The following is a 13,642-nucleotide window of genomic DNA, read 5'->3' as shown; positions in this document are numbered from 1 at the left end:
AAAGGGGTTACTCTTTTAACCCCTTTCTGGGTTTTCAACACCAATATATTCTCTAATCAACTGCAACAAATGCTCATAGTAAGAATGCACTGAATCCTTACCGTCTTGAGTATTTTTATACATTTTCAACTAGTCAATATTCTTTTGTGGGATTTTTCACTTCAAGAAATTATTCCGTTTTTGTGCCTCTCCATCACTGTACGAGATGGTTCATTCACCACTCTCTGAGGTTCGGCATTGGGCCACTGTATCAACACCTTACATTCAGCCCATAAGTCACTAGGAACCACAATATTGAAAAATCTATTTAAATCCTCCCACAAAACTTTTGAAATCTTCACAAATCTCTCAACAATCGTCCTGAGCGTACCACAAGTTGGGATTCTCCCTCAACTTTGAGAACTGATTTGTCAATGTAGCAAGATCACCTCGAATCCACATGTGCATATCCTCCTCCGTGTACCTGCCTTAAATGCCAAGTCATTGCCGTAGCACCAACCGGTGGAGCTGGGGGTATCTTTGGTGTTCCCCCAGTTTCTTCCTTTCTCTTCTTTTTCGCCCTTTTCCTAGCCCACCTGTCCCTTAGTTTATCTAGGTTACTCAGCTAATGCACCCTGACAACTAGTTCCCTGATATGCATCTTCATCCCTGAAGTCTCCATATTTCCAATTGTCTCCTCCTCTAAACATGTTGTAGAGCTCCTCTTGAGCCCCGGGCTCTTGTAGATATCCATGTCATATTCATTTGCCAATTCGGTCAATTTCTCATGTACTTGCAAAGCACGACTAGAGAGCTCTTTACTCAAATATATGAGTTCATTTTCATATTTATCTATATATTTCGAATCCAAACTTCCCTTAATGAGTTCATCCAATTCCACAATTACCCATGGGACATCTAGGGCCCTTACCTTTGGGCATATCATTGGATCACCTTTAATCTCTTCGGTATCTCCACCGTCTGAAGACTTCCTAAGCATTCTGGGTACAGCTCCTATATTGAGGAATCCTACTGCATCTTGAGCTCTTGGTGTCCTAGACACTAGGGTTCTTTATGAGCCTATAGCTCCTGTAAATGGGTTAGGGTGCCAATCGACTATCTGTGAAGTTTGCGTTGTGGGGACAGTAGCGACAAATAAAGCGACAGTGAGTGCTCCACCTATGGCTCCTGAATTCACAGGTATCACGGGCATAGTTCCCGGTAGCATGCGCACACACTATCTTTCCCTAGCACACACACTATATTGCACAGCGTTCACGTCTCTGCTTCCTGCAAAATTAAAAGGCTTTTTTGCTGCCCACAGCCTCTTGAAATACCAGTGCTGTGAAAAGAATGAAAGGTATTTTTCTTGGTGCTGAAATGCAGGGAGAAATTCTGGTGAGTTTACAAGGCGTGGCGAAGGTCAGCTGAAACAAGACTTCGCAAACGGTATACCTTCCGTGCCATGGGCCTGTGGAATGTCATAACAGAGTCCTGAGCAGCCGGAAGTTAAACATGCCGTTTGTGCTATTCGTGTTGGGAGTGGGGGAGCCTGAAAGGCTGCAGAGATTAAACAGCATCCATGTGCACATCCAGAAATGTCTGTTTTATGTGGCAATACATCTGCAGCATTTGTGTTTGTTTGTCGTTGTTGAACAGAGTCCGGGTTCGGCTTAGCAAGTTGTTAATTTCTGCAAATCTGTCCAAGGGTTGCAGCTGTTTAAAAGTGCCCAAAAATAAAATGGAGTGCGATGCCGACGCAAATACTTTATTTCACAGAGATTCCCGTTTGTTCTTTATCCCATATGAGAGCCTTTTAAAAGCTTGCATTCAATATGTGCGCTCACTGCTATTAATTGTACCAAAATTGCCAAGTAACATACATTTCATGTGACAAAGCTGGAAGCACAGGTGCTCAATACGCAGCCATCCATTAATATTGACTTGGCAGTGTAAGCGCATATTCCATCGTCTACTGACACGCCCTACTAACGTGTCAGTCGCATTGTAAAGCCTGAACTACTGGAGCGCCGAGCTAGACACCGGCACCTCTGCCTGGGCCTGTTGAGGAAGCCGAGGATCGCTGAGCACCTCACCCGGCTGCCACCTGCACCATGAAATCCTTCCCAGCCCCCGAGTCCCTTCTAAGTACCACAGAACCCCTCCCAGGTGAATGGCACTCTTTTTCTCGTTCGTGCAGCAGCTGGTCACGGGGCTGATGGCTGCATGTGTAAGTCACGGAGGAAGAGTTGTTGGTAGTGCTGGGGGAGATTAGGGTGTGGGCGGGATGGATTCGTGTCTGATTAGTGGCCCAGGTCACTGCATTGGGTGCTGATCTGAACTCTCCCACGGGTCATTTCTTCAACACCATGGAGCCCGGGCTTGAGGGACCGTCCTGCAGTAAATTACTCTATTGCCTGTATGTCAAAAAGAAATTCCCTTTGGATTATTCAATAAAAAGACAACCGTTCTTATTGCACTTCTCCCTTTGGATCAAAGGGAGAAGTGCAATATACATTTAGCAAGGATTATTCTGACTGTTGTGGAATCTTTACCTTTATTTTGCACCTCCCTTATTAGTTTTAGGAACTGCTTAGGTTTAGAATTTGTATATGAATTGTTCCGTTCTTATATTGTCTGTGTTCCCAAATTTTATTTAATTTTAACATCTGTTTGTTTTTAACTTGTCTTTTACATATGAATAAACTGTGCACACTGAATCTATTCGTTTTTAGAGAACTGTTTTGTTGTATTTTGCATTGCTCCAATGGGTAGGTCCCGATGAATGAATGACATTTGTATAGTAGTTTGTAAGAACTGTTGTCTTTTTATTGAATAATCCAAAGGGAATTTCTTTTTGACATACAGTCAGTTCTGGTACCCTATCCCTTTGGCTTGGGGTCCCGCTCTCTTTTATTAGAGATTACTCTATTGCACCTCTGTATATAAAATCGTTAGAGTGTAGTGTGAGCAGCACTCACATTGTCAGAACTGCCTGTCAATTTGCCAATCACAAGCCTGTGATTCTAAGTAAAAAACGTTTTTTAGCGAGAACTTGATGCAAAGCTACTGGTGCTCTTTACATGAGCACCAGATAAGTTACGCACAGGGAGATTAAGTGATTGGCCCAGAACCACGGGATGTTGAGCCAATGCAGAGACTCCAAAGTGCTCTCCCAGCTCCAAAGTCAGCAGCTCTGGCCTTAATGCCAAAATATCCTTTTGCCTGAAAATATGCATGTGTCCTTGTGTAATGTAACGTAACTGGTGCTCGTGTAAGCTCTCCAATGCTTTCAGATTAGGTTTGGCTATATAAAAACAAATGAGTGACACAGAAGTGTGTGCAGCTTTGCATGTCCACTGAGAAGAGGAGTGAGCTGGGGCTACAAATGAGTACTGAACTTGAACTATTAAATGTCATGTTCATCACTCACCCCCGTTCTCCCATTAGCTAAGGCCCAGGGCCAAAAACAACTCTAAATGCCCTTCAAAGATCCAGGCTTTGGAAACATCTGCTGGGCTAGCAACAAACCGGTCATGTCTAAGGCTGACCCTTCCCCATCCTCATTATCTTTCAGACCAATTGGCCTGATGGTCCCTGTCCTGTGACGCATGTGGATGCCAGTCCTCCCACGAGAGACAAAATAGGACAAGTTAAGATAGGACAAAAGGTGAGCACATGAGGTGTGGATGGTAAGAAAGAAAAATAAGGAAGAACTAGAGGGGATAGCAGCTTTTTAGGTATTACAAAGAAGGATAAAGAGAAATGGAGAAGGAGCAAATTATCGACAAGAAGAAAAGAAAGGGAAACAAGAAGCTAGGGAAGGAGCCTGGGTTGCACAAAGGGAAAAATTCATATTTTATTTAGCTATGTACGTATCTGTCAACAAGAACAGGGAACCCCTTACTCCTACATCCCTTATGTTTGGCTATCAGTTGATTTCTTCAATTATTTTACATTGGGAGAAAGATAACCAATTTACATCTGATTCATCAGTGATGCATGTATTATATGGCCATACAGCAGTGAGTGCCATCAGAACAGTAGTAGTCACCTCATGTAGGCAACCACTGTTTGCCTGTTGGCTAGCTATTCCTTGTGGCAAGGTATCTCATCATCAGCATACTCCTATGCATGCAGCGATGCCTTTCACTATATTAGGAGCCATGTGACAGGGAAACCCAATGTGTGTTTGTTTATCTAACACCTCAAGCGTATTATGTCCAGTCCTCAGTGTCAGAGTGTTGCTGTGGATTCACTAAGTCTCCTAAGACCACCAAACTAAGACATCAGTCTTTATTTATAAGGACCCAAGGTAAGGGATTAAAACCAGAGTGACTTATGAGCGACAAACATGTTTCATTGCCAGAGAATGTTGTGGTAATTTTGCCAGGGCAACAGGACCACTGTATCACCCATTAGTTCACCACACCTGCACAGGGAAAAATAAAGGGGGAAGGGGTAGGAAAGGATCAGAATATTGTATGTAGTGATAAAGTAACAAGGGTTAAGGAAGATGAGAGTATAGAGACAAAGGAAAAGAAAAGAATCAAAGACAAAGCAACAGAGAAATGAGACGAAAAAGAACACAAATGGAGAGAGGATGGAGAAAGTGAAAGCAGAAAGTGGTAGGAGAGATGAGGGGAAAGAAAGGGGTGAAGGAACACAGTGGAGAGAAATATAACAAGCATTTACAATGCAATGGTCTCGGCATTATTAAAGGTAGAGCTATTGGCATTGCTCATGACATTTTTTTTTGTTTGTTTTTTTAAATCATAAATAAATGGCATTGTCATTTACATTGCCAATAGTTTAATCGTTTGCATATGCGAGACCTATTGCATTAGCACCCACACACAGGGGGTAGGTGCAGAAGAGCAAGCACAACGAACGAGGGGGCAGGGGAACAAGCACAAGCAACGAGGGGGCAGGACAGCAAGCATGAGCAACGAGGGGTCAGGACAGCAAGCACGAGCAACGAGGGGGCAGGACAGCAAGCACAAGCAACGGGGGGCAGGGCAGCAAGCACAAGCAATGAGGGGAGAGGACAGCAAGCACAAGCAACGAGGGGGGCAGGACAGCAAGCACAAGCAACAAGGGGGGGCAGGAGAGCAAGCACCAGCAACGAGGGGGGGCAGGAGAGCAAGCACGAGCAACGAGGGGGCAGGACAGCAAGCACGAGCAACGAGGGGGCAGGACAGCAAGCACAAGCAACGAGGGGGCAGGACAGCAAGCACAAGCAAGGAGGGGGCAGGACAGCAAGCACAAGCAATGAGGGGGGCAGGGGAGCAAGCACAAGCAATGAGAGGGGGCAGGGGAGCAAGCACAAGCAACGTGACCTGGAGCAGTGGAGTAGCAAACATACCATGGGCCCTAGAGCAAGCAAAGAAAATTGACCCCCCGAACACTGGCTGACGAATTAAATATGGCAAGGTTCAATGGGTCCCTGGGCCCCGGTGCCACTGCACCTGCTGTACCATTGATAGCTGCGGCCCTGCCTTAGAGGAAGAGGGGAACAGGAACATTTAAGAGCTATGAGAATGAGCAGAAATTGGGAGTTTTAGTATAATTCTCAATTCTCAATCATATTTTAGATCTATTAACCAGACATTTTGAAAATGTGGCCGAAAATAATCTCTGTCTTTTTGCTAGCATTGAATTAACAGAAGTATCTCAGGGGCTCCTTCTGTCTGCGGCGTCTGCCATTAACTCTCGCATTGCTCGGTAGGCTGGGGTGTTAAAGTTCAGCTCCTAGCAGGGCACGCGCTTTCATCGGAAAAGCAAGGATTAAACAAGGGCCGGGTGTTTCCTCCCCCTTTTCATGAGAACCGGTGATTTATGGAGTGGTGGGTGTTAATGTATTTGTATAAACTGCCCGCATTCCAAATCGTAATCGATTTTCGAACTCGGGACATTGATTTTCAACACATGAAGATATTCCCCTTCCTACATCCCTATCAGCCCCCTTTGGCGTCGCTCTCTTTTCAGCCATTTGGCGCTCCTGCTCCGCGTCACAGGCTGTGTCTGTCTGTATGTCTATGGGTAGGAGTGTCAGGTATGCACTTTAAGGTCGTGTGAGGTGCTAAACGAAAAATGTATTAAAACGTGAGTGAAATGATGTTGCAACTGGCACGCACAGACAACAGAGAGTATCATGGCTAGCCAAATACACCTGCACCCTAAACCGAGACTGAACCCCAAAGAGAAGCTTAAAATAAGAACGGACTCCTCACACACAGGAAGACTCTTAGTTACAACGGAAATAACCCACAAAGGAAATCCTCTAAGTTGTTATTGTCACGTACAAACAGAATAATAAAACGTGACGGATGACGTCACAGATAGAAAGAACCTAAAAACAAGCCCCCAAATCCGAAAAAGACGGGGCTTAAAGGGAGTGTTGCCCCTCTCCTCCAATGGCTGACCAGCTTTAACGAGGCCAGCCATTGGAGGAGAGGGTTCAAGCCCCCTACACTAAGAAACATAAAATCTCGGTGCTCCGCCCACTGCTTACGCAGTGTGACGAAGTCCTCGACCTAAAAAGGGGTCAAATACAAAAAGAAAAAGGAAAAATGTAAATCTAGAGTTAAAGGAGTAGTTAAGAGAAGTGGCATAATGAGTGGTTTAAAAGTGTATCTGATTATAAAATGATTAGAAGAGGAGGACTGAGAAAGAAGAGTCATTAAATGATTGGGTCCGCTACGCGCCCTTAGATATGCCCCTGGCTCCACCTCTAGTCACAGTTCAGTGGGTTGAGTACCTGCACTTATTTTTCCCCATTGTAGATTCAGCCTCATAAACACTATGAAGTCTAAATTGAGAAAAAGTCAGGAGGAAAATCGCTTGGACATGCTGATCAGGACAAAAGCCTACCTATTGAGTAATAAAGTTGAGCTTGATCAAGGTTATCAGCCGTGGAAGAATGGCCAGCACCGGTGAGAGAAGTAGGCATTTCACCCATCTGGTGTCAGCACTTGACTTGTCTGAGCCACCCTTTGCCACAGTCTGTTTGTACTGGATGTGCACATTTTACAGACTGCCTTTTAGCAGGGACACAAATTGCTAGGTGGTACAGCAACATGTTAATATGTTATGTAATTGTCAACTTGTTAACTGTATAGACCCTTGTATGGTCTCCCAACATTACTCCGCCAAATGAGCAGTTCTCCAATCGAGAATATTCAATAAAATCTTATTATGGTGCTACCTTCGGAGTCCTGTCCTTTTTTAAACTTGGGGCGCAGGCGCCACTACAGTAAACAAATCATGTCATGATGATCTGTATCTACATAGCAAACCTGTATCAAGACTATTAAATGGAGCTATATTTGTGAAATACTCCTGTTTTCGCTCTCACCGTAAACAAAGGTTTTGAGCGGTAATTGCCAGAGATTTATATACTCAAGTGCTGCGCTGCCATGCTTGGTGCACAAAGCCTTGGCTGAAGCACACAAAGATCTTGCACTGCTGCACACAGAGGAAATAAATTAGAGGGAACATTCATCATCTGGGCTTTTCTGTACTGCACTGTGGCATAGTAGGAGGACAGGTAGCTCGGGTGGCCAGAGAACTTGCTGGAATGATCTGTGTGCTGCCTACAAACATCTTTAACTTATCATAAATACAATAGATGGTTAACATCCTGCTACAATGCATATTGGGTAACATGTCGGTCACAGGTTTGTGTTTTACAGAGATAGCTCACTGCTTTTATAGCAGAAACCCTGGAGAGACATGTAGGTCACAAGATACAAACTTTCAATCAGTCTGGATTTGTAAAGCGCGGCTCATTTCCTGTGAGGGTACACAGAGACTGAGAATGCTGCTGCTGAGAGATGCAAATACCATTCTGCAGTCTTCACTTTTTAAAATGTTAAAGCACAGTTTCTAATTTGGCCACTAGAGGGCAGCTGAAACCCAAACGAATGGGAGCAAATCAATTTTGTCAGACTGATGAAAACAATTAGGATTGGTTAATCGAAATTTAGAACATCTTTTTTAGTGGTTTGTATGTATGGGGTATTTCTATAGCGCAACCCTAGTCAATAGGCTGTGGAGCGATGAACAGAGTAAAGACAAGCATAAAGCCAATGAGTGATAGGAGAGATAGCTTGTTTGTGGACTTTTATAGCAGAAACTCTGGAGAGACATGTAGGTCACAAGATACAAACTTTCAATCAGTCTGGATTTGTAAAGCGCGGCTCATTACCTGTGAGGGTATACAGAGACTGAGAATGCTGCTGCTGAGAGATGCAAATACCATTCTACAGTCTTCACTTTTTAAAATGTTAAAGCACAGTTTCTAATATGGCCACTAGAGGGCAGCTGAAACCCAAACGAATGGGAGCAAATCAATTTTCTCAGACGTATGAAAACAATTAGGATTGGTTAATCGAAATTTAGAACATATTTTTTAGTGCTTTGTATATATGAGGTATTTCTATAGCGCAACCCTAGCCAATAGGCTGTGGAGCTATGAACAGAGTGAAGACAAACATAAAGCCAATGCGTGATAGGAGAGATAGCTTGTTTGTGGACTCTTAATGCATTGTGATGTAATGATTTTTAGAGGTGCGTTTTCACCGCTTTCCAAAAGTGGAGCAATAGTGGGATGGTCCTGGTGGATAGAGGGATGCAGTGACAGACCCTGGTTACATACACGGAAAAGGCCTTGGTCTACATGTTGATGGTACCCTGGCTGAGGGAGTGCTGAGAACCACCACAGATGGTGAACGTCTACTCAAGATGAGCAGGGGTGCTGGTCTTGATGACTTTGTAAATGATGCAACTGTAATAGAAGATTACACTGGCTGGCAAGGGAAGCAAATGACGTTCAATCTAGATGGGAGTGATGTGATCATATAACTTCAGCTCCTGGATTAGATATGATGTGGCGTGTAGGATGCCCTTAAGAGGGGCCAATGTGGAGTCTAGGAGTCCATAGGGCAGTGTGTTGTGGGCTTGAACAGCAGTATTGAAGTCACTATCTGGAAAAAATGATATCACTTTCTCTAGATGAGAGAGTGGATACCAGGACACCTTAGTTGTTTTGGCAAGGTGTTTATTGAGGGGGCGGTTAGTGTCCAGGGTGAATCCAATGACTTGACATTCAGTGAAAGTTCAAGTTTTCCAGGTTCATCTCAGTGAGCCAGGCTTGTACTGTTTCTTGCTTGTTCTAGGCAAATAACAGGAATTCTGTCTTGGTTGGGTTAAGGTTGGGGTCGAATGGCTGAAACAGAGAGTTTCAAGGAGACCTTCAGCAGGATTAACATACTGAGCAAATGGAACTGAAAAGGAAAAATTAGTCATCCAAATCACACAATGTGACTGGATGTATATTTGGGCTTGTAAGGAATCTAGACGCATTTCAATTAAAAATCTGACTTCCAAACGATTATCAGATTTCCGAATAGGCATTAGAAATATTAGCACATTATTCAAAAAAGGGAACACAAAGATGGGTTCAGCTTGTTTCAAAGCATTATCAGTTTTGCAAATAAACTGAAACACAGTTAGATAAAGTGATTTGTCAAGGATCAATCAAGCAAAATCCTTTTATCACTGAAACTGGGATTGAAACCAACAACCTAGTCACTGACCATCTCTTTTCATGCATCTCTTTTCAGTGTGTATTAGATTGGCTCTAGAAAGAAGCCGAGACTGCCTGCCTAAGGACTGGGTAAAAATGGTACCCGTTTAGCCAGGGGTGTCCAACAAAGGTCCAGGACAGCCGGATCCATGCCAGATTTTCAGAAAAAAAACTATGTAAGAGACTTACACTTTGATTCACTTTGAATGTACCCACCTAAAACACACTTCTGTTCAGTGACTGACACCAAACATGGGCCCAAGGAACAACCCAGCTTTATGTGTGAAACCATGAATCGCCCACCTTTGAGATATCTGGACTTTACTCTTGCCAGGTCGGTACTGCAGGGTCATCCGCTCTGCAGCTGTTCACCAGTCTGTTACCTCTGATGCTTGCCCCTGGCATTTGTATTGCATACATTCCTCATTCTGGCATGGGCCATGGTTAGGAGATGAACACATCCTATTGTAATCAGACACAGTTCCCAAGTGAAACAGAACTGCTTCATGTGGTCTTGTTTCATCCCAATCACATTTCCATGTTCCCTGTTTGGATTCTCTGATTATAAATCCAAGACTACCAGTACCACAATGCATCTGAAAACGGCCAGATCTAGGGGACTATTCAAGTCTAGCATAGCTATAATCCATGGTTGAACAATACATTGATCTTCTCCAATATTCCACATCGGCTATTTAATGACACGCTTCTAAACAATACAAAACACCACCAAAAGCAGTGTCCAAATGGTCTCTTTGACTCCAATAAACGAGGGTCCCAGAGCAGTAAAGGGTGCTCTTATTTTATTGCAAAAGCACTTTGAGGCCCTACAGATAGAGAGAATGCGCTATACAAATTCACTTAAGACAAACTATGAGAATTTGAGAAACGTGAAATGTTCCATTCTGCAGAGCAGTTTACACCCAAATGACAACTCCACACAGAATATTCTGCTGGCCACAGGCTACAGCACCGGGCCCCAAGAAGCCAGTCACTCCCTGTGGACAGATGCTAAGAGGGGAGGGGACCTGCCGCTCTAGCAACAAAGAAATACTCAGAGCGTAGGCGACTGCGGCGAGTAAAACAAGAACAGTTTTAGTTTCAGAGAACACATCTCCAAAGTGCATTCTGCCCGTTGTATAGTAATTAGTCCAGATAAAGGCCAGACTAGAAGGAAAAGCAGCCATGGCAAAAAAGTCCAAACCCCACGTTCCATTCGTCCCCATCCAGGAATGTTACATTAGCACCAAGAGCGGCTCGGCGCTTTCAAATCCGGCCCCCAGCCCACTAGGTAAATGCCCAGTGGAAGAAAAGGCCTGTCCGGCCCCGTGTATACACACACACACCTGTGCAGATCGAGTATATTTATAAAGAATTGACGATACAAGGGTGTGTAAACAGGTAATGCTCCGGCTACAGAGATGTGCGTGCAGTCACTGGGCTCGGCCTTTCATCCTTCTGAGGCAGATCAACTGAGTACTAGGAATTGTGGGGAACAGATACTTGCTACGAAGCTCTTTCAGTTTAACATGATTTTCAACTATACAAATCCCCTTGCACCATTTATAACTAACAAACATCTCAGCGGGAAATATATAATTACATTATTAATGTGTTTGCAAGTGTCGACTAACCAATAGTTATGGAGACTGCTGCACGCACATGTAACATGGCCATACATATTGTACCATCTACCACATTGCTGCGACTGCGCTGTACCAGCGCTGTGTTATTTTAGCTTTCCTCGTTTGGTATTTCAGTTATTGCTTGCTTTAAAATTACCCCTGTTTTTAAATTCTGCTATTTGCAGCTAGCGCCCCGCTCCCCTTACCGCATTTAAAACGTGCACCTCTGTGCCTCAAAAGCACCACCACTTTGGTGGGTCCGGGTTCCTGGGCTCCATTTCACGCGCCATTTTGGATTGGGGATTGTTGTTTGGCGACGGCCGCCATTTTGGACTGGTCGCGCGCGCCAAGGGCTCACTGGAGAGCCTATTTAAAGTCGCTCCCCACGCGCAGCGGGACGCGCAGGTGGACGCCTTCGCTTAGCCTGAGTCGTGCCGGAGTCCTGCCCGTCTGCGCCCGTCAGCGTCCCGGAGGCGGCAGGGCGGCGTAGGACTCTGGTCTGACGAGGATGATCCTTTATTCTTCGGCGACGCTCCGCGCCTTGCGCACTTCATCTTGCCAGTGTCGCTCAGTCTTCCCTGGTCGGTACAAGGGTAAGCGACACTGTCCGGCCTGCGGTTGGTCGCCCGTGAGGACGCTGGGCACCGCCCCTTTGGGGACCGAGGTGCATGCTAAGCATCTTTGTCTGTTGCTTAATACAAGGTCGGTAGGAAGACATGCTCTGCACATCTATGATCTTCTGGTCAGGGATAATCCTCTTTGTCTACTCCTGACCGAAACTTGGCTAGGAGAGGCGTCCAACCCGGACATCTTTACTGCGATCCCTCCTACCTATAACATCTTTCGCCAAGACAGAGCTAAGGGCAGGGGGGGCGGAGTCGCGGTGGTGGTGAGGAAGAACGTTTCTTGCTCTGTTCTTCCCGTGAACTCCATTGGGGGCTCTGAATCCCTCGCTTTCATGCTTAAACTGTCCCCGGGCCAAGCGCTCAAGGGTCTGTTGGTTTATAGGCCTCCTGGCCCGGTGGGCTCCTTTTGGGAGGACCTACAGACAGCCATCTCGGAGCTGGCGCTGTCTGCACAGCACTGTTTGCTGGCAGGCGATTTCAATTTTCATCTAGATGTCGCGGACGATCCGGATGGGGCAAAATTGCTGGATATTACATCACCGCTCGGCCTGGCACCGTTTGTGTCTGGGCCTACACATGATAAAGGGCATACCCTTGATCAGGTGTTTTCCTCTGTCCCTATTGTCGACATTGAAACGTGGCCTGTGCTTTGGTCGGATCATAAGCTGATTGGGTTCTCTGTGCTAGAGAAGGGGCGGGCTGACATCTGCGCTCCCTCGGTGCCCAGATCGGCCTCGAGAGCATTACATAGAGTGACGCCAGCCATGCTAGAGCAGGCGCTCACGGAACATCCTTGCTCTCTCTCGGGAGATCCGGAAAGAGACACGGAGGCCTTGCAGCAATGGCTGACTGAGAGGTTAGATGATCTTGCTCCCAGGGTAACCCCCCGGTCCTCGGTGAAACGGCAATCTGCGCCTTGGTTCACAGAGGCGCTACGTATGGCTCGCAGCCTATGTAAGGTTGCTGAGCGGGCCTGGCGCCATCAATATGATGGAGAGGCCAAACTCGCCTATAGGTCGGCGGTGAAGGCCTACCATCGTGATATTCTTGGTGCCAAGCGGGAATACCTCGCCAGGAGGATTGAGGCATCAGCGAACTCCTGCAAGGAGATCTTCACGATTGTGAAGGAGTTCACGTCTCCCTCCTCTTATTCACCCCCGCCTGTGTCACCTGGTGCGTGGGCGCGTGATCTTGCCACCTTTTTCACCGACAAGATTAAGGCTATTCAGGCCTCCTTCTCGGAGAGCACGGCGGAGGCTTGCTGTGATCCTGGGGCAGGACTTGGAACACCGGCCATGCCTATGGCTATCCTGGAGGACTTTCCATCTGTCTCCAGTGATATGTCCCTGACTTTGTTAGCCAGTCTTAAATCTGGATCCCCACTCGACCCCTGCCCCGCCAAATTTTTGGCTGGGATGGCGGCAGTGGTGAATCCCCTGGTCAACCCGATCCTCAATGCCTCCTTGAGTGAGGGGAGTGTCCCACGCTCCTGGAAAAGGGCGATGGTGATCCCCCTCCTGAAAAAGCCTGGTCTTGATGCCGAGGTCTTGGCCAATTACAGGCCAATTTCACTTCTCCCGGCCTTGGCCAAGATTACTGAGAAACATGTTCATGGCGTCTTGTCGAACTTCTTGGAGTCTAACAATCTGCTCCATCCATCCCAATCCGGTTTCCGTCCGAATTTCAGTACGGAAACAGCGTTGGTGGAGGTATCTGAGATCATCAGGGAGACCTTGGATGGGGGCGGCAAGGCCATGTTAGTCATGCTGGACCTGTCGGCGGCTTTCGACACCGTCCCCCATAAGGCGTTGCTCGCCAGGCTT

The 13,642-nt window shown here is 46.0% G+C and overlaps 1 protein-coding gene across 4 annotated transcripts in view; it reads right to left on the bottom strand.

The window, feature by feature from the left end:
* The window catches only part of PTPRH (protein tyrosine phosphatase receptor type H), a 723,213-nt gene that overhangs the window by 544,533 nt on the left and 165,038 nt on the right, over positions 1-13,642 (bottom strand). The window lies entirely within an intron of this gene.

Source organism: Lissotriton vulgaris, chromosome 7 (genome assembly GCF_964263255.1).
Source record: "Lissotriton vulgaris chromosome 7, aLisVul1.2, whole genome shotgun sequence".
NCBI classification, from domain to species: domain Eukaryota; kingdom Metazoa; phylum Chordata; class Amphibia; order Caudata; family Salamandridae; genus Lissotriton; species Lissotriton vulgaris.
The sequence above is the reverse complement of the archived record's forward strand: the minus strand, read 5'-3'. Positions and strand labels throughout refer to the sequence as shown.